This window comes from Lutra lutra, chromosome 14 (genome assembly GCF_902655055.1).
Source record: "Lutra lutra chromosome 14, mLutLut1.2, whole genome shotgun sequence".
Taxonomy (NCBI): domain Eukaryota; kingdom Metazoa; phylum Chordata; class Mammalia; order Carnivora; family Mustelidae; genus Lutra; species Lutra lutra.
In genome coordinates, this window is record NC_062291.1 from 75,385,014 (window position 1) to 75,404,816 (window position 19,803).

Genomic DNA, 19,803 nt, shown 5'->3' on the forward strand with positions numbered 1-19,803 from the left:
GCATGAGGGCTGATTTTGGTCCTGACGCCCAGCGGAAGCTTGGCCAATGCACTTCATATCAAAACATTAGACAAAAACTATCACCATCCTCCAAAGCCCAGTTAATGGGAGCCCCGTCTTCATTTTTCAAATGTCCCACCTGATGTAGATGAAAATACCTTATGAATGTCATAGCTTCTCTTGAATCACCAGAAAAAAAACTACCTTTGCTCTTACAATTCGTACTTTCAACTCAGTTAAAATCTGCCCGAGCTTCTCCCTGTTCACCCTCGATGAAACAGCGAGTCTGACTGTCCTCTTCTCTTGAACGGCTTCCTGGATATGTGCAAGGTCAGCCCAATCCCAGCCCACGCAAGATACACTGAGGCCAGGGTGGGATTGTCACCTGTGTCCCCATGGGCCTGGGATACTCCGACTGCCAGATTCTGTATAGACCAGGGTTCTCACTCAGGTGGAAAGCTGGTGCTTCCTGAGTGAGGAGGCGCGTGCAAATGTTGATGCCTTGGGGGGATGATTGGTACAGGAGGGGCCGGCTCTCAGCGGGGGGATACGCGCCTGAGCTGTTCCTGATTGAGTTGGCACGTGAATGAGCTGGGCTGTGTAGCAGATGCTGTGGGTGCCCCATCTTATGCCCTGGGACTCCAGCTTCGTTTGCCCGAGGAGTGTTCCTAGTCCCTAAAGCATGGGCATATGCGGGGCAGGCTAGAAGTGTCAGGGGTGAGCCCTCCTGGGCGCACGCCGCGGCCAACAGCTGACAGGAGCAGGTGGATGGATGGTGCCCGACAGCCTGCCCCTCCCGTGGGCTGACTCTGGGTCGGACCCAACACCGTCTCCCCAAGTTCCCCAGTGGAATGGAGCCTCCGTTGCTCATCTGTACCCCCTGCCTTGGCCTCCTTCATCTTGATTTCATTTTTCCATTCCTCTTGAGGTCACTGCCAATGACCTACCTGCACACGCATCCTTGACCCAGAGTCACTCCTGGGAAGCCCAGCCGGGGGAAGGATGTAACAAGTCAGGGGGCAGACAGGCTTGGGGCAGGACAAGTCTTCCTAGTTCCTTGACTGGTTACGAGAAATGTCTTATTTGAGAGAATCAGTGTTTCTGGAAAACTTCTTTGAGAGAGTCTTGGAAATCCGGTGACTGGCAAAATGAGTCTGTGGGTAAGTGGTGAACCTTGCTCCTAGGTATAGCACGAAAATCACAAAAACCAATAAGTGCTGGGAGGTTCCAATTAGAGAGGAAAGGAAGCACCTACCTTTTGAACCTTTTCTGGTGTGCCTTCAGGTCACTGCCAAGGGCCAGCTTCAGACCGGCCTCGGGTCTTCCTTTCTGGATCTTTCCTCCTCCTCCCCACAACTACGAGGTTCCTGCCCCTTCAACTCTTTAAGACCTGCCCCAGGAAAGGGAATTGACAAGGGGTAAACAAGAACCACTGAGAGACAGAAAGCCCCGAAAATGGGATTTCAGGCAGCAGCTCACCAGGATTAGGATTTTTATGGGGTTTCTTAACCTCCCTGAAACCACAGAGGCCCGGGGGCAGCAAAGCCCCCTTGAACTCAAGAGTCAATCTGGATGGGCCTCTCAGATGGGAGCACACGATGGGACCGGAGGGCTCTTCAAGGTTCACTGAGTTCTATAAACACTTATGGAGTGACTGCTGCTTTCCACTCGCAAGGAGGATTCCAAAGATGACGCGGGTACACCCTCAGCAGCATGGGGGTAATTACAGGTGGTTTCGAATCTCGGCCCCTCCCTTCTGGAGGCAAAGGCACGTCCTGTTCCAATGCGAACGTGCGGTCTGTCACGGACACATTTTTACGTAGATTAAGCATCGCTTAGTGGACTTGCTAGTGGGTGGTCTTCGGCGGTTCTGGGAAGGCCCCGCATGCCTTCCTGCTCCTCATTTCTTGCCCACACGTACCCCATATTCCAGCCACCCTGGACTGGTCGTTTCTGCATCCCTGTGCAGGACTGTGAATTCATTCCCCCGAGGCTTTGCTGGGCGCTTCTCAACCTTGCCTGGACACTGACACCCAAGGGGCTTCAAAGAACTCACAGGTCTCCCTCCCCTCTCCAAGAGAGTCTGTCATTGGTCTGGGGCGCCCGCTGGGCATTCGGGTATGGGGGTGATCCGAGTGTGTGGTCGGAGTTGAGAACCATGGCACTAGCTGTTCTCTTGGCCTGAATGCTTTTATCTCATCCAGGATAGATGAAGACTCATCTTCGAGGTTTCGCGCAGGTGGCAGCTCGTCAGGGTAGTGACCCCTGACTTCTGGGAGTGGTCATTGTGGCCTCCCCCGTGTCCCCCACTGCACTCACTCCTTAGTTCCAGTACTGTAGCTGGGCCCTCTCCAAACTCGGGTCGGCCCCGCTTAACGATTGTGTCTTTTTCCATCATCATTGTTCTTTAGTTTTATTTTATTTTATTTATCTTATTTTATCTTATCTCTTTACTTGGCTCTACACCCAGCCTGGAGCTCTATGAGGGGCTCCATCTCCTGACTCTGAGATCAAGACTTGAGATGAGATCGAGTCAGACACTTAACTGACTGAGCCCTCCACATGCCCCCATCATCACCGTCCTCGCTCCCCTGTAATCCTCTTCCCCCTGGTCAGCAGTGTCTGCCGCATACACAGAGGGGAACGGAGGGCAGGACCAGGTACACAAACGCCATGGAGGTCAGCCACCACTTACTGCACACTTGCCATATCCGGGTCTTTGAGCTGAGTCCTCATGCCTTATCTTATATCTTATCTAACAGTCCCTGTAGCGCTGAGAGAATGGTGCCCATTTTACAGGGGAGGAAGTCGAGGCCAAGTAGCTAGCTCAGGGACGTAGCAAAGCTGACTGACTCTAAGTGCATCAGATAGCTGCATCCCCGGGGAACTTGTTGGAAATGCAGATTCTCAGGCTCCATCCAAGACCTACTAGAACAAAATGCTGGACAGTGAGCTCAGTGTTGTTTTAAGAAGCCCTCCAGAGGATTCTGATATTTGATTTAGAATGTTGGATTCTCAAGCTTGAAAACCACTGCTCTAACTGCTGTATTCATAGCCTCCCTGAGACTCACCAGTTGGCGGTCGGGGCAGTGGCGGGTGGGGTGGGGTGGAACGGTCACCTGGGAGAAGGCATGAGGTCTCCTGGATGGGGAAAAGACCCTGCAGAGGTAGACCCTCCGGCAGGGAGGGCCTCCTGCAGACTGGAATGGACCCTGTCCCCAGAAGAGCTAACACTCTGTCCTCTCCAAACTCTTGGTGATCAGGGGAGCCCGTGATCAAATCCCCAGCAGCACTGGGCTCTCTAGGAAGGGCTGTAGCGTCTCAGCTCGGCTAGAGTCAGTCTGGGGATTTAGGGGACTGGGAAGTGGCCCAGAGGCTCCTGGACCGGGACAGAAGGGAGCATTTCGGTGATCACCTACTGCATCTCTCACTTGGGGCAGAAACTCCAGGTGCCCACGCACAGCTTGTCTCTGACCTCCCAGCACCTGGACAAAAGCCTTTGGGAGGCGCAGCCCTACGGCTGTGGAGGTTGGCCTGTCCAGCTGTGCAGAAGCCCATATACCAGCACATGGTATTGTTAGATTCTACTCCCCCCTCCTTTTTTTTTTTAACAGAAGAAGAAACAACTTCTTCTTCTTTAAAAAAAAAAAAAGGATTTTATTTATCTATTTGACAGAGATCACAAGCAGGCAGAGCAGCAGGCAGAGAGAGAGGGGGAAGCTGGCTCCCTGCTGAGCAGAGACACCCCCCACCCCGGATATGGGGCTCCATCCCAGGACCCTGGGATCATGACCTGAGCGGAAGGCAGAGGTTTTTTTAACCCACTGAGCCACCCAGGCGCCCCAAGAAACTGAAGTTCTGTTCTAGGATGTTAAGCAGTTCCCTCAAGATGACATTTAAGACATGGGATGAAGGACGAAGGAGCAGCCCTGGGCGGCCCAGTCCCCGCAGAGCCTGGGGACTGCGAAAGCGAGCGCTGCCCAGGGAAGGGTCACAGGTCCTGGCCCGTGCTGCCGGGTGAGGTGAGGACTCCGAGCTTCATAGGGTGGGGAAACCGGAGGAACAGCTCCCGCCGCGCACTAGGACGTGTCGGGCGGCTGGACCGCGCTCCCCAGAGCGGCCAGCAGGTGGCGCCACCAGACCGCTCGGGTCCCGCGCTCCGAGGCCAGCAGGTGGCGCGTCCGCCCTGGCCTCCCTGCAAGTGGCCGCTTCAGATTTCTGTCCTCGCAGCGGTTCCCAAAGAGGAGGCTCCTCGCCTTTCCCCCGCCGCGGGCATGGGGGAAGCAGCACGTTTGTGAGCTCTTGTCCTCGGAGCAGCGGTCTAGACGGGGCGCTTCGGACTCCTGTCCTGGCATGACCCCCAGAGAGGGGGCGCCAAGGACCACGGTCCCTGTACCCTGCTCCTCAAACCACATGTCCTGCAAACTCATGTCAGGGCCGGAAATGTTAGCGCTGGAGTCCTAGCCATAGTCCTGTCAATAATACCCCCTTCACCCTGCATCCTTCTTCCCGGATCCACCAGACCCTCTCCTGAGAGCGGGGTCTCCCAGCAGACAGCGGAAGCCTGCCAGAAAGACGCTTGGAAGCTTCTGCAATGTCCAGCCGCCCTGTCCCACCCGAAGTCCACTGGGTTGGGGCTCTGTGAGTGGTGCCCAGGGATAGCTGTGCTGTTGATTTGGGTGTGTTTTCTGTTTCTAACCACACTGAGGTTATTCTCCCCAGTGTGGGGTTGGGAAGTACTGCCCTAAGGGAGGGGGGCCAGGGCCAAGCCTGCCTGACAGCAAGAGGCTTGGGAGGGCCTCTGGATGGGCCACTGGGGACAGAGGGTCTGGGAGTCAGGAGACCTGACCGAGTGCTCGTTCGGGCTGCCACTCTGCTCTGCTGAGTGACCCCAACAACTGGACACCTGCTTCTGGGCCACTTGGCAGGGGCGATCGGTCAGGAGGGTCCCTGTGGTCCTGCTTCCAGGGTGTGTGTGTTGGGTCAGGTGACCGAAAAAGCAGGTGTCCCCCCTTTGATGGGTGGAAGCAGGAGGGACCCGGTATCCTAGGGCCCTGGCTGGGGGCTGCTGGGTGCATTGCTCTGGCCTGGGCCTCAGCTTCTGAGGGTGCTGCCTGATGGAAGGAAGGAACCCAACATTTAATGAGCAGCTACTATGTGCCAGGCTCTCCAACCATGTTACAAAGCTAAACCTTTTCAGCTCTGTGTGGTTCATCATGGTGGTATGACCCAGGCCGTAGTGCAAGGCTGGCTCGGAGTAGGTTCGTGGCAAACATATGTTGTGTGAATAAATCCCTGTGGGTCATCTACAGAGAAGATATAAGTTGGGGTTTGGATCACAGCCTTTGCCCCTGAATGCTTGTGCCGAACCACTGGGGTGGTCCCAGTTCAGAACTACTGGAAACTTTTCTGCTACTGCCCCCTCCCCGGTTAGGGCGGGCAGCGCCAAGCCCCAGAAGGCAGTGCTTGAAACTAAGGTCAGAGACTTCCACTGACTCCGATCAAGGTCAGTGTGTGAAGGACAGAGGTGACCTGCCTAGAAGCTAGGAAACAGGAGCTCACGGACCTTCCATGGCCCGGAGCTGCTCTGACAATGTGTCGCACAGGGGCTTGTTTTTATATTTGTCAGCATTGTAATTTGTTATTTGTTCTCGTTCTAAGCAAATATCCACGTTCTCACCTGGTTTGGGTTGGGTGATTTTGGATTCTTTTTTTTCTTTTAAGATTTATTTATTTATTTGACAGACAGATCACAAGTAGGCAGAGAGGCAGGCAGGGGTGGGGGGGTAGCAGGCTCTCTGCTGAGCAGACAGCCCGACGTGGGGCTCGATCCCAGGACCCTGGGATCATTGACCTGAGCCAAAGGCAGAGGCTTTAACCCACTGAGCCACCCAGGCACCCCTGATTTTGGGTTCTTTCCAGGAGGACCCTTAAGTTGAATAAACATCCATAACACCTGATTCCCTCTCACCCCAACCGAGAAGGAAACGATGTCTAAAGGAACAGTCTCTTAAGCCAGGCTCCCGCTGGCTTTTCCAACGTCCTCTCCAGACAGAGGTCCAGCCACATTTCTGAGGGACATCACATCTCTTCCTGCTGCCTCAGCCTGGGCACACAGTAAAGTGACCTTAAAATAACTTACCAAGATCCATGCTCTGGTTTCTGCCAGGTGGTAGGACTGCTTGCTATCCAGAGACGCCCAGAAAGAAGGTGACTAATGGAAAGGGTGAAGAGGAAGGCAATCAGATAGCCAGTCCAGAATCTTCCTCCAGAGCACCCCTCAGTGTCACACTGACCAGGAAGGAACAGTGTGGCTCAGTGGTTAGACCTTTGCCTGCGGTGACAGGCTGCTTGGCCAGCCTTGAATCTAGGTTTCTTTACCCATCGAATTGACCTAGAAATAGTACCTACATCAAAGGGTTGTGAGGCTAAACAAGGTCATCCATGGGAAGTATGGATGACCTTGGAGGCTCAGGCAGGATGTCCACCCCCATCCAGGCGGGGTGCATTTTGTCGATAACACCCCAGCATGCAAGGGGTGGGAGACATCCTTTCCCAGCTCCCCTCTTCGCACGCTGTGGTCCCCGTGCTCAGCTGTGTCCTTCTTCCCCAGCCAGTACTTGTCACTTTCTCTGAGCTTCCATTGCACACCGCCCTCTGACACTCTCTCATGGCCTTGGCTCCAGAGCTCACACCTGAGACCTTTCATTTCTTCTGGGCTCCACTGCCTCCCTTGTGGTCTCTAGCGGCTGTAAAAACCATCTCCGGTCCTTCACCCCGGAGCTCTGGGTTCACATCTGCTTCCCCTGCAGCTTCACTTGACGTGTCGGGGATGGAGCCCAAGCCTGCCCTCGGGCCCCGCTCTTCCCCATCCAGGGATGGGCAGCCCCGGCCTTCCGGGTGCTCAAGACAGAGGCCGGGAAGGCTGTCTTGACTTGGTCTTCCTCTCTTCCACGGTGACTCGAGAGGCGCGTGTGCAGCCCCCATTTTGCGTGCACCTCCCCGATGCAGCTGGTCGCAGGCAAGGCCCTTCACGAGTTTGTGACTCTGGGTGTCTGTTCATTCACCTGCCCGGGACTGCTCTGCGCCGGGTGCTAGAGGCGTAGACTCTCCGACTGACAGGTGGAGATAGTCTGAGGGGCCCAGGCCATTCCCCTCCTCCTGACAGAGAACCCATAAGACAGCTGGGTGAGAGAGGGGCTGGGCTGAGCTGAACGGAGAGGGACGTCCTCGGGCTCCTCACCCAGCTCCCAGGAAGAGCCCGGCACAGGGCGGGGCTGGCAGCGGGCTCCTTGGGGTCTGGAGGCCCAGGCGTGCCCTTGCTGTTGCCATGGTGACAGACGCACGTCTGTTGGGCAGAGAACTTCGGAGCGGCTCAGAAGCCGGACCACAAAGGGCTCGGCCATCGTGGACACAAATTATGGCTTCTTTTCATCTCTTTGGCCCTTTTATGCTCTGCTTTTGTTCTTGTCATTTAGATCAAAGAATCAAACCCTTTCAAAGGCTACAAATTCAAAACATAGGCAATTAGGGGGCCTCTCTGCTGTGGCAGCACCCCTCCCCTGTAGTCTCTTTAAAAAGCGATCCGTGTGAGTGACACAGAGATGACCAAGCGGAGGCGGTCAGCACCTCCCGGAGTCACTATCCAGCCAGTACTGACCGAGCGCCTACTATGGGCCAGGACCCAGGTCGGCGCTGGAGAGTCCATGTGGTACGAGACCGACCGGATCGCTGCTCTGTGCCTCAGTTTACCCAATGTAAAACAAGGGGCTGCCTGGGTCCAGGGGTTTTCGTGCGGAAAGAAGGAGATCCCAGTCACCGCTTGTGACTGAGTAGCTCTGCTGTGCTCTGTTTTATGCGCTCTACTTCCCGATAGCATTTTGTTGGAAGAAAGAAGTTCATACCTTAAAAAAAAAAAAAAAAAAAAAGTGGGGGTGGGGGATGGTGGGCCAGGAATGAAAACCGCTAACCAAGGATTCCCTAAGGCTTTTTCCAGATGGAATGTTCTGTGTTGCTGACTGCTGAGGAGACGGTGGCTTCCCCGGGCTGGTCGGACACACAGAGATGGACAGAGAAGCGAGGTTGCATTCAGGATGTTCCTCTACCTGGATGACTGACATCCTGCCTTCCTTTTACATACAGTCGGGAACCTCACTGAGTATTGGAAAGAGAGCAGACCTGGGGCTTTGGACACCTGTCCTTGTCAGACTTGGGATCCCAGCCCAACCTCAAGGCCCTGTCCTCACCCCTTCCTCATGCGACTTCACCCGGGCCAGCAGGCTTGAGGAACACGCCCTCCTCGGAGCTCCCCCTGCCCATCCTGGCCTCAATGCCCCTGCCCCGTGGTACTTTGGGGTCTGCCGCAGGTGGACAGCGCAGCTTCAGAACACGATGTGTGTTGAAGAACTTGCTAGATGAGATGCCGGGATCCCGCTGGTGCTGCTGCTGCTTTGGGCCCTGCCTCTCACCCTGTGCCCTTCCTGGTTTTCTCCTGAAATGCGGGAGAGTCCAGTGGGCAGCGTGCGGAGCAGGCCCTCTGCAGCCCCCTCTCCCTCCCCAACAGGCGGCTGAAGGACACCAGGCCCTCATTACAAAGGCGACCCGAGTTTTTCCTAAAAGCCATTTACACTCTCTGGACAGGGAAGCAGGAAATCGGTTGGGGACAGGGTGTTTTACTGACCATCTCTTGTCTGGAGGAGCTTCAAGAAAGCTTTATTAATGCAGCAAAACCAAACAGGCTCATTTAGGGCCATGCGCCACCTGGGCCCACTGGAGGTTCAAGCGGATATTTTTGCCCCAAGCCTGAGTCCCCTTGTATTTATTTCTTTAGCCTGTATGTTATCCTAAATGCATGCAAGAAACAGAGAGATTCTGGATTAGAGAACAGCTCCTATTCAAAATACCCTGAACTTGGTGAAGTTACCCCACTACATGGGGACTGTTGAAATTTTGTCCTCTTGCCTTATTATCCTGGGGTCCACCAGAGATCAGAGGATCCCAGGGAGCGGGGGCCATGCCCTGCTTTGCACTGCGCAGCCCCAGGTGCACGGTGGGCCTGCAGCAGAGTCAGCCCCTCAGCCACCAGCCACGAAGGATTAGTGACCTCTTGGCTTCAACACCTCGGGGGACACCTTCTTCTGGGAATATGTGGGGTTTAGGGTCACCAACACTCCAGGCCTGCCACCCCACCCCTCCCTCATCCTCTGGGGAGATGGGAGCTGCGGGAAGCAAGGGGAAGATGCCCGAAGCAGTGGGCAGTCTGCTTCCCCTTCTCTTGTGTCTGTGTGATGAGTCCGGAAGTGGGAACCGCCGGCCACACATTTGGAGGAAATGGCACCTTCACATGTGCATCTCAACACAGAGAGTTTTACCCTTTGTCAATGTCCTTTCCATGAGCCCTTCCTTTCTGTAACTCCCTGACTGCAGGGGAGGAGTAGGAGGGACTATCTTTCTCCATGAGAACCTGGGGGCCCTGTGGATGATGAGGACCACCCACAGATGGGCTCCGGGCAGGGCTCTGGGCGAGGGGGAGGGCTGCCACCCTCCTGAGGGCTGGGCATCCTTCTCGCCGGCCTTCGGGTGGCTCAGTTCAAATCCTGCAAAGTCACCTGGGGACAGATAGCCAAGGAGAGGGGCGAGAGGGTCAGGGAATGAAAATCTCCAGGAGCAGTGAGCAAGGGTAGAGGGATTCTTGGTGAACCTACGTAAAACGATTTTCGATGAAGGCAGACCAGGGCGATCAGCCATCCAGGGTGAGGGGTGTGGAATGCGGTCAGATGTGGAGGGTGATCAGATATGGATATCAAGGGTGGGGGTGGTTCTTGCTAAATCGATTTAGAAGATTCTCGCTACGGCTGAACGAGGCTGGCTGAAGACAGGCCCGAGAGCAAGTCCTGGTTGGAAAGAAGGCTCCCAGGAGCACGTCTAAGGTCTGGTCAGGGAGAGCCTTGCCCCAGACATTGGAACGGATGGGCCGCTCTGAGGGCCGCCATTTTTGACAACCTCACCCTCACATCTTCCATTTCTTCAAAGGTTTTCTTTCTTGGGTCTCTCATAAAGAATCTTCCAGCACAACACTGGCAACTGCCTCATTGGAGCAGAGCTCAAAGGACGGCAGAAAATAAAAACATAGATGTCTCCTTGAGAAAACAAGAAGACTTTGGATTTTTAGAAGGAACAAAAGTGATTTTCTAGGGAGGAGGAGGTGTTTGGGGCCAGGAGCTGAGTCTGTGAGGCCAAGGGCTGGCCCAGTGTGGGACTGGAGGCTGGAGGGGTGTGGTGCGCTCTAGAGGAGAACCATGGGGGAAGACACATCTACAGTTGCTATTTACCCAGCGTTCTTCCAGAACTTTCCTGCTATGCTGACCGACCAAGGCTCTGTGACGTGGACAGCTGGCCGGGACACACCCCAGGTGGGAACCACCCTTACCACTGTGAGGCTTCCAGCACCTTCTGGACATTGTGCCACTTGAGGCAGGGTGAGGGATGCTCACTTGCTTTTAGGGGAGGAGACTTAAAGGCTCAGGGGATGAGGGGAGGTGACCAGAGTCTTAGAGGGGACGAATGAAAGAGAGGATGCCAGCCAGTGTCTCTATAAACCCTCCCAACATCTGCGCTCTGCAACGAATAGCTGTGGAAGGTTGAAATGGACTTTACTCATGTTGTGAAATTTCCCGCTCTTGGACTCCATATGCTACCTCATATGCACACTCCTAGGGGTTTTCCTGAAGGCAATCATTGCACGGATATGGAAAGCTGTGATCCTAGGGACTGTTCCCTGGGGCATCACTTATCACTGACCGACGGTGCAAATGTCCATCAAAAGGGAGCAATTAGGTGAATCCTCATGCATTTATACACTAGACTCCCTCAAACCACTAAAAGTGAAACTTTTTGCAATCAGCTTTTTGCTGCTCTTCCTACTTTTGTAGGAAGGCGAAAGCACCATAAAAATCTCTCAAAAAATTATCCGAATGGTTTGTCGCAAAAGGACATCATTCCCAAAATTAGAGTCACTGGGCAATAATGGTGCACAGTTCAGTGTGCAAAGCATTGTGCAAGGCTCTGTGGGGAGACCTGACCTTTAGTGACAGCCAGCCTTGCCCTCTGGGGGTTCGCAGAGGGAGATGCGGCAGGCTCTGACAGATGGCTGCTTGTGTCCGGCCATCAAGCAGCCGAGGAGAGGCAGTGAAGCCTGCCGGGGAAGGCTTGGGTTCAAGTTCTCAGGTGGTGGGAGAGCCAGGTGCCAACAAAGGGCACATGGCATCCTAGGTCCTGGAATGCAGGGGTGTAGGCAGCGGTGCAGCGGTGAGGCTACTTTTTATTTCTTCTCCCTCCTTCCTTTCTTTTCACTTGCATGAAGACCTTTAAAAAACCTTTAAAATTAGCGATATGTGTTCATGCAGCTATTTTCAAAAGCATTTGGCATTGCCTGGGAAGGGTGAAGCTGTGGCTCTCCCACAATCCAGCAGTTTCTTCCACTGCAGACCCTGGGGACACACATGCCTACGTGCACCAGGGGGAGGCACACGCATCTCCACCACAGCCTGGCTGATGAGAGCCCCCGATCAGGGAGGGCCCAGCGTCCGCTCACAGAATGAACATGGAAAATTCGACACGGTCGTATCAGGGACTACTAGATAGCAATGAACATGAACGAACAGCAGTTATACAAGGTACGGCTGAATCTCACCAGCGACATTGCACAAAAGGAACCAGAAGGAGAACAAGGAAGGTCATCAATCAAGTCTGGAGAGTGCTTATTTTTAGGGGAGGGGAGGTGATTGTGTTGGAGGGGAGGCACCCGGGGGCTCTGGGGCTTCTACATCTTGACCTGGATGGGGGTCACACGGGGCTCACCGAACGACTCCTCTTTGGACAATAAATACATGTGCTGTGCCTTACTCTGTGCATACACCTCATGATAAAAAATATGAGAAAGAAGCCATAGAAGCTTGTGATAAATAACACTTAAAAATATAGAAGGGCATAAAATTACAGGTGGAAAATAAAGATCTTTAGCCTCCTACACACTGCCCCCCTCCCAATCTCACTCCCTGGAACTGATTACCATGGGCGCCCTCGGGGGGTGACCAACACCCACCCAGAACCCAGCTGAGTGCACTTTACGCCAGCACAGGCACGTAGAGCCTCTGTAATAAATGTGCTTGCTTCCCTAAATTGGATTGTAACAGGCATGCTGCCCTGTGAGCTCTGATTGCACTGGGGAATAACATCTCTTGGATGTTTTTCTATGGTAAACACTGCACTACCTAATTTTCGTAAGTGGTCACTTGGTATTTCGTTGTAAGAGGGACCACCCCTTATTTCATAGACCCCAATATGCCCACGCTCAGGAGGGTTTCAGATTCTTCCTACTGACCAACGGTTCTGAAGTCACGTGAGAGACTTGACATGCAAACGTCTTCACTAATTTTCCAAAAGCTTTTTTTTTTAAAGATTTTATTTATTTATTTGAGCGAGAGAGAGAGCACGAGTTGGAGGAGGATCAGAAGGAGAAGCAGACTCTCCGCTGAGCAGGGAGCCCGAAGTAGGGCTTGATCCCAGGTCTCTGCGGTCATGACCTGAGCCGAAGGCAGACGCTCAATGGACGGAGTCACCCAGGCGCCCTCCAAAAGCTTTCTTATCCTTGAGTCTTTTCTCCCATTTGGGGGGTTTGGTGAATGTTGGGGCTGGTAGGAGACATTCTTTCCATACTGCCACTTAAATTCATTTAAAAATGAATTTAAAGGGATTCATTTTCTGCTCCCCTCAGAGGAATTTAAGGTTGCAAAATCCGGAACAAAACAAGACCAAGACCCAGAAAGTCTCTCTGGTAGCCGTGGGTCAGGCCACCTGTGCAGAAAGAGTGAACCAGAACCTTCCCCAAAGGCTCCTGGAAAAGGGAAAGCTCTCTGCGTGCGTGTGTGCGTGCGTGTGTGTGTGTGTGTGTTTATGTGCGTGTTTCCCTGCGGCACCCAGCACTGGTTTTGTGGGGAGACAGCATCTTCTACAACAAGACCACAGTCAATATAAACTCAATTGGACGTAATGACTGGGTCTTTCTCCCCCCCACGGAGATGGTGACAGTGATTTCTCAGATGCCTTTTAGTTACAGACACGTTTCTGAACAAAATAATTAGGTTTGGGTCTTTGCAGCCTGCCCGATTGGACTATTGATTAGCCGCGAGAATCTCCTGCGTTGCGGATGTCTGGGCGTGCGGTTGGCATAGCAAGTGGACAAAGACAGCTCTGAGCAGGGGGGTAGGGGGAAGTGGGGGTGGTAGGTAGGGGTGGGTCTTCCCAGAGCTGCATCCCATCTCTGCTTTCTCCCAGAGTCCTCTCCTACCAAGAACCACCTGTGGGCCCCCACCTGTTGGTACCCCCAGCGTCAGAGCCCTCTTGCCCCCAAACAAAGGGTCCAGGAAGCAGAGTTCCAGTCCCCACTGCCTGGCCTTGCACCTGTGTGACGTCGGGCCAGGCTGTGTCCATCTCTGGGTGCTTCCTTGTGTGGAAAGGGCAGCCTTTAGACTCCACAGCCTCCAAGGCCCCTTCCAGCCCTGATGTCCCAGCACGGCCAGGAGAAATAGAAAGTGATCCACGAACTTGGGCCATGCAAGTAATTTTAAACTTTCTAGCAACCACGTTAAAAGAAGAAGCAACAGGTGAAATTAGTTTGAATAATATATTTTATTTAACCGAACGTATCTGAAATAGTATTGTTTGGGCATGTAAACAATACCAAAGTTATTAGCAAAATACATTTTTTGTACTAAGTCGTCGCATGCAATTCAGTGTGTATTTAAATAGAACATAAATGTGCATCTCGAGTCTGGCTGCATTTCAAGGCCACATGGGGTAAGTGGCTCCTGGATTGGACGGTGCAGGTCTACTTGGTGCATCACAGACGGGGAAACTGAGGCCCAGCTGACTGGGGCAGAATTGGCTCTGGCCCCAGGGCTCCTCACCGTGTGTCCTGTGGTCCTACTCTGCGAGTAGCTCCATGCAAGCTTCCTTGGGGAGAAAAAGGAGGAAGAGAACACTTTCTTTGCTGTCAAGGAGTTAAAGGTCCAGCTTGAAAAAAAAAAAAAAAGAGAGAGAGAGAATGAGCCCAGATGATCCTGTGGGGCGGGGAGCACACTGCACTCTGGCAATGCTTTATAAAGTGGGGATTTGGGGGACAGAAACCCAGCGAGGGTGGCAGCAGTTTTCCAGGCTTGATGTGCAGAGAGGACTCCAGCTGGGCTCTGGGGGGCTGAGGAAAATGGGAATAATGTTTGTGACGGGGGCATAGAGGGCCTGTCTGATTAGAGCAGAGGGTGGGAGCTGGGGGTGGGTAGGGTGGGGGAATTGTAGATGACCCTAAAAGCTAAGCAGAAGGGTTTAGATGTGAGTAATAGGGAGTCAGGTAAGGCTCTTGAGCTGGGGTAGGGGTCCCTGGAAGCTGTGGGTCATGGAGATCCACGGAGTTCCTGACTGATTGGAGGCAGCACCTGCTGCCACGGAGGCGGGTCAGGAAGCTGCTGGAGCAGGAGTTGGTGATGGGGGTTGGGGGTTAAGAGGAAAGAGGGGCCATTCCATGGAATTGGAGGAAGCCTCTACCGTGGCCACGCTTCGATGGCGAAAATGCCCCCTGGTGAGGACATCTGGGCATTTTGCTTCTTGCTGGTCTCCCTTGCCCAAGGGCAGGAAGGTCCTTCGAGGTGGTGGGATCTTCTAAGCAAAGATTCCATGTCAAGAAGGAACAGAGGTTGGGGCATCAAGGGGCCGGGATGGCTGCAGGGGAGGGGGCATGAATGATTCAATTACCTGAGACTTTAACAAGCAGAGACAGCCATCCCTCACGGCATCAGAAATGGAATGGGCTTTTTGGTGAGTTGTGACATGGTGGGAAAAAAAGTTTTTCACGCCAAACCAGGTAGGAGGAGAGGAGGCCTGGATAGGTAGAAGGGGGTGCACACTGCCAGTGGAGGGAGTCACTTTTGCAAAGGCAGGGGCTGGACGGGTCAGCACATCACCGGGTGGGAGGGGAGACACCTGTTAGGGCTCGGGTGGGTTCAGTTAGTTCCCCGCAGCTGATGCTCCCTGCTTAGGTGATGAGGCACAGTGAGCCAACCACAGCATTTACTGGATGCTGTTTTCTGTGCCACTGGGGGGTGGGGGGGAGGGAAGACGTGGTGGGCAAGACACCAGAGGCCCTGGCTTCAGCTTGGCATGGAGAAGGATGCCAAAGTCAGACAGTAATCACAGTTGCCATAAAATTGTGGTTATAATTAGTGCCAGGAATAACAGGCTTAGGGCCCTATTGAAATAGCCCAGGGACCTATGCATAAGGGTCGGTGAGGACTTTCCTGAGAGGAAATACTTTTCCATCTACTTACTTTTTTTTTCTTTCAGAGGTTTAGTATCAAGCAAAAGGAGACTTTGCTTAACACTACAGAACATTTCCAGACTTGAGCTACAAGAGAATACCACGCTTCCCACTTGAAATTGGCTTCCCTTTTTATGCTTGTTGTTGGGAAGCTGAAGAAAAATTAGCATATGGCTGAAAGATAAAATAACTACATTTCTATGGAAACCTTCAAAATGAAAGGTGGGCTTATGTTAGAAGTCCATCCATTCACTTTTAAATGTCTTGACCTGAAACCTAAAGGCAAAGGGGGAATTAAGTAGATAAATGGGAAGAGGGGAGAACCTTCTAGGCAGCCGAAATGGTCTGAGGAAAGGCTCTGGGGTGAGAAAAAACACAGGGTTTACAGATAGATGGGAGACTAAGAATGAGAAAGATAATCAAAGAGGAAGAGGAAGAACCTCTCAGGCAGAAGGAGCAGACAGTGCAAAGGCCCTGAGGCAGAGAACCCGCCTTGAGAGAAGCCCTTTGTGCCTAGACGGGGAAGGCAGCATGGCCCAGGCTGGCGAGGACCTTTCAGGCTGCAATGCTGGGACCCTCAGGACAATCTGAAGCCACGTGAGAGCCCAAGTAATCATCAGGAAATCCGATTTTCCATCAGAGACAAGGGCGACATGGCAAATGAAAATGGAAGGAGTGGTTGACTCTGGACAGGGTCCCACTGAGCCTCACTGAAGACATTTGACATTATCCCAAGTGCAAGGCCACTGAAAGGTTTCAGATCAGTGAGTGGCATGACCACACTGGTGTTTCTGAGCTCTCTCCCGCTGGTGGTGAGGAGGGTGGACTGTGGGAGGTCTGGGTGGCCGTTGGGGTAGCCACTGGGGTGACAGCAGTGGTCCGAGTGAGGGGGGAATATGACGGCATGAGGCTGATGAGACACTCTCTTCACAGCTGGCTGGCTCCTTGCAGCCTTCAATTACAGCGAATGTCCTCAGACAGGTTGGCGATTCTATCAAAGTGGCCAAACCTGGAGACCTGCGTTTTACAGATAATGCCGCACGAAGCCAGCTAATCCAGTGATTGAATTATTAAGTTAGAGCATCTATGACTTAATTTTATCGGCAGTCAGCAAGGCATCCTTCAAGTAAATTGACATTGGCTTTGCCCTTCCCTCCTAAACCACAACAGATTTGGTTCAATTTTAAACAGAAAATGTTCTTTTGCACTATGCAGAAGAACTCAGAAACGAATGGAAATGAGATGCATTTGTTCCCAATCATAGCCTCATTATTTATATGAGGCTCAACGACTGATAGAACTGGCTTTAAAGAAAAAAAACCCCAAAACAACCAACCAAACAAACAACGCTTTAACTGAATCTGTCCTTGAACAGGACAGATCCTGGCTGAGACCTTCCTTGAGCACTGGAAAAGAATGAAATCGGCTGCGGTTCAGGATAAATAAATATCAAGCCAACGTAGTTGTTGGTATCGTTGTGATCTTACATGTCTGCTGGTTTTTTTGGTCTAGGGGCTCCATTAAATCCCTCAGGATGGTGAAATTGTCTTTTTTCTTCCTGGCTGGCTTTGCTCCATCTGTTTTGAAGCTCTGTTACAGTGTACATTTGCCTTATGATGACGATGTCTTCCTGCCGCACCGATCACTTTTATCACGACGAGAGCGCCTTCTTTGTATCACCGGTTAACATTTGGTTTGGGAATCCTCGTGATCTGACATTAACATGGTTACTCCCGGCTTACGTGCCTACGGTTTCCATGGTATATTTTCCCCACCCATTAACTTGCAACCCGTCTGTGTCTTTATATTTAAAGGGTGTCTCTTGCGGGCAGTGTAGAGTTCAGACTATTTTTTTTTTTTTAATCCATTGTGACAATTTCTGTCTTTTAATTGTAGTGCCCATTACCACTGAATGTGATTTGGGGTATAGCTGGATTTCCTCTATCATTTTATTGATTCCTCTTTGTTTGGCTCATCTGTTCCTCCTTCCCACCTTTTAAAATTATTTGAATACTTCATAGAATTCCATTTAATTTTAACTTTCCTGTTTAGCTAGTCTCCTTTGCATTATTTATTCTTTTTTTTTTTTTTTTTACAGTGGTGGCCCTACAGGTTGCAATATACATCCTTGATTTTTTTACAGTCCATTTACAGGTACTAATCTACCACTGCATGTGAAACAGAGACGTCTGCTCAATTCATAGCCTCATAACCACCCTCCGCCTTTTTGTTATCGTTGTTATAATACATGCACATGTCATGTATCCATCAAAAGAGTGTTTAACTTCTGTTTGACTGTTATATTTTTATTTAATTATTTTTTTAAAAAAGATTCTATTTATTTATTTGACAGAGAGAGAGACAAAGCGAGAGAGGGAACACAAGCAGGGGGAGTGGGAGAGGGAGAAGCAGGCTTCCCGCTGAGCAGGGAGCCCCATGCAGCGCTCGATCCTAGGACCCTGGGATCATGACCCAAGCCGAAGGCAGCTGCTTAACGACTGAGCCACCCAGGCACCCGGACAGTGTTATATTTTTAAAGAGTTAAAGGTCTGTAAAGGGAAATGGTTAAAAAAAAGAGAGAGAAAACAGAAAACATCTGAGTCTTTCGCAGCCAGACATTTTATTACCTTTTCCGAAGCTCTTCATTCTTTCCTGAGGATCTGGGTTTCCATCGGCTGTCACTTCCCCTCAGTCAGGCTAGAGACACAGCACAGCCCTGCCCGTCCCTGGGAGACACGGTCCATGTGTGGCCCACGTGCTCAATACGGCCACCTCTGCACGGAAAGCCTTTGTCTCTTCCAGGCATCCACAGCTGACAGCCCCTTTGGAAAGGAACCTCGTGGGCAGAGAGCTGATCGTCTGTCTCTGTTCTGTGCACACTATGGTCGTGGGTCCTTGCAAGGCCCATTTCTTGGTTTACGTCTACGTCTTTCCAGTTTCCCACCTCATCCCGGATCCCCACGCCTGGGCCCCCTAAAAGGCACCCACTTCTGCGTGCTCAATACATAGCCTTGGACAGGAAGCCCCAACATAGGCAGGGGTGCTCTGTGCGCTTTTTTTTTAAAGATTTTTTTTTTTTTTTTTTTTTTTTTTAGAGACAGAGATCACAAGTAGGCAGAGAGGCAGGCAGAGAGAGAGGGGAAAGCAGGCTCCCTGCTGAGGAGAGAGCCCGATGCGGGGCTCGATCCCAGGACCCTGGGATCATGACCTGAGCCGAAGGCAGAGGCTTTAACCCACTGAGCCACCCAGGCGCCCCACTCTGTGTGCTTTTAATGAACCGACATGCAATCATGCCCTAGAACTTGCTCTTCTCCGCCCCACCCCGACCTCCTTTCCTACTCTACTCTGAAATCTGTGCGCAGACACGAGGGTAATCCGACATGCGGCTGCTGACGGCTCCGGGGGGCTCCTCCTCATTTCCCTTCTTTATTCCCCGGGGATGGAAACCAGGCTGGCCTCCAGCTGCTCACCGCTGGGGAGGACACTGCAATGTCTCTGCTTGCTCTGGCCCCCTTCGGGGTTTCCCCGAGACCCAGGCAGGGGGAGAGACTGCTGCCTTATTCCCCCAAGCTGTCCTGATCGCTCTCCAGAAAGGCTGCCCCAATCCCCCCACTTCACCCCCAAGGTAAGGAACCCCATTTCCCTACATCTTCAACAAGTGGCATTAACCCACTCCCTAACTGTCACCAGGCCAATGGGTCTCGCTCTGTTTCTCACGGTCTTCGATTGGCGTGTCTCTCGTCACTGGTGTGCCCCAGTGGCTCCTCAAGAGCTTGGTGGCCCTCTAGGCTTCCCTTTGTGGGACCCGCCTGCTCCACCCTGTGCCTGGCTCTCCAAGGGGGCATGCAGGCCCCTTTCTCTCCCCTGTGTTGACTAGTACATCAGGTTTTGCTACGGTCTGAACCATTGTCTCTTCAGGATGCCTTTGTTCATTTGTGCTCCGGGCACTGTTTGCATTTCACAGTTCAATGCCCAGCCACTCAGTCTGTTTTCCCGAATTCCAAGTTCTCTCATGGGCGAGGACCTTTGAATTTTCCCCACGGACCACCTGTGCCTTCCAGGTTACGCAGCACACTCACTTTTCCAATGCCAGAGAACACTTTTTAAAATTTTGATTTCATTGTAATTCCAATATAGTGAACAGTGTTATACTTAGTTTCAGATGAACACTATAGTGACTTGACACTTCCATTCATCACCTGGTATGTCTCACAGGTGCCCTCCTTCAACCCCAGCACCTGTGTCCCCCCCTCCCCCTCCACCCATCCCCCCTGGTCACCAGCAGCATGTTCTCTATAGTGAAGAGTCTGTTTCTCGGTTTGCCTCCCCCCCTCCTTTTCTCTTTGGTTTTGTTTCTTAAATTCCACATTTGAGTGAAATCATATGGTATCTGTCTTTCTCTGACTGACATTTTGCTCCGCCTTACACTCTCT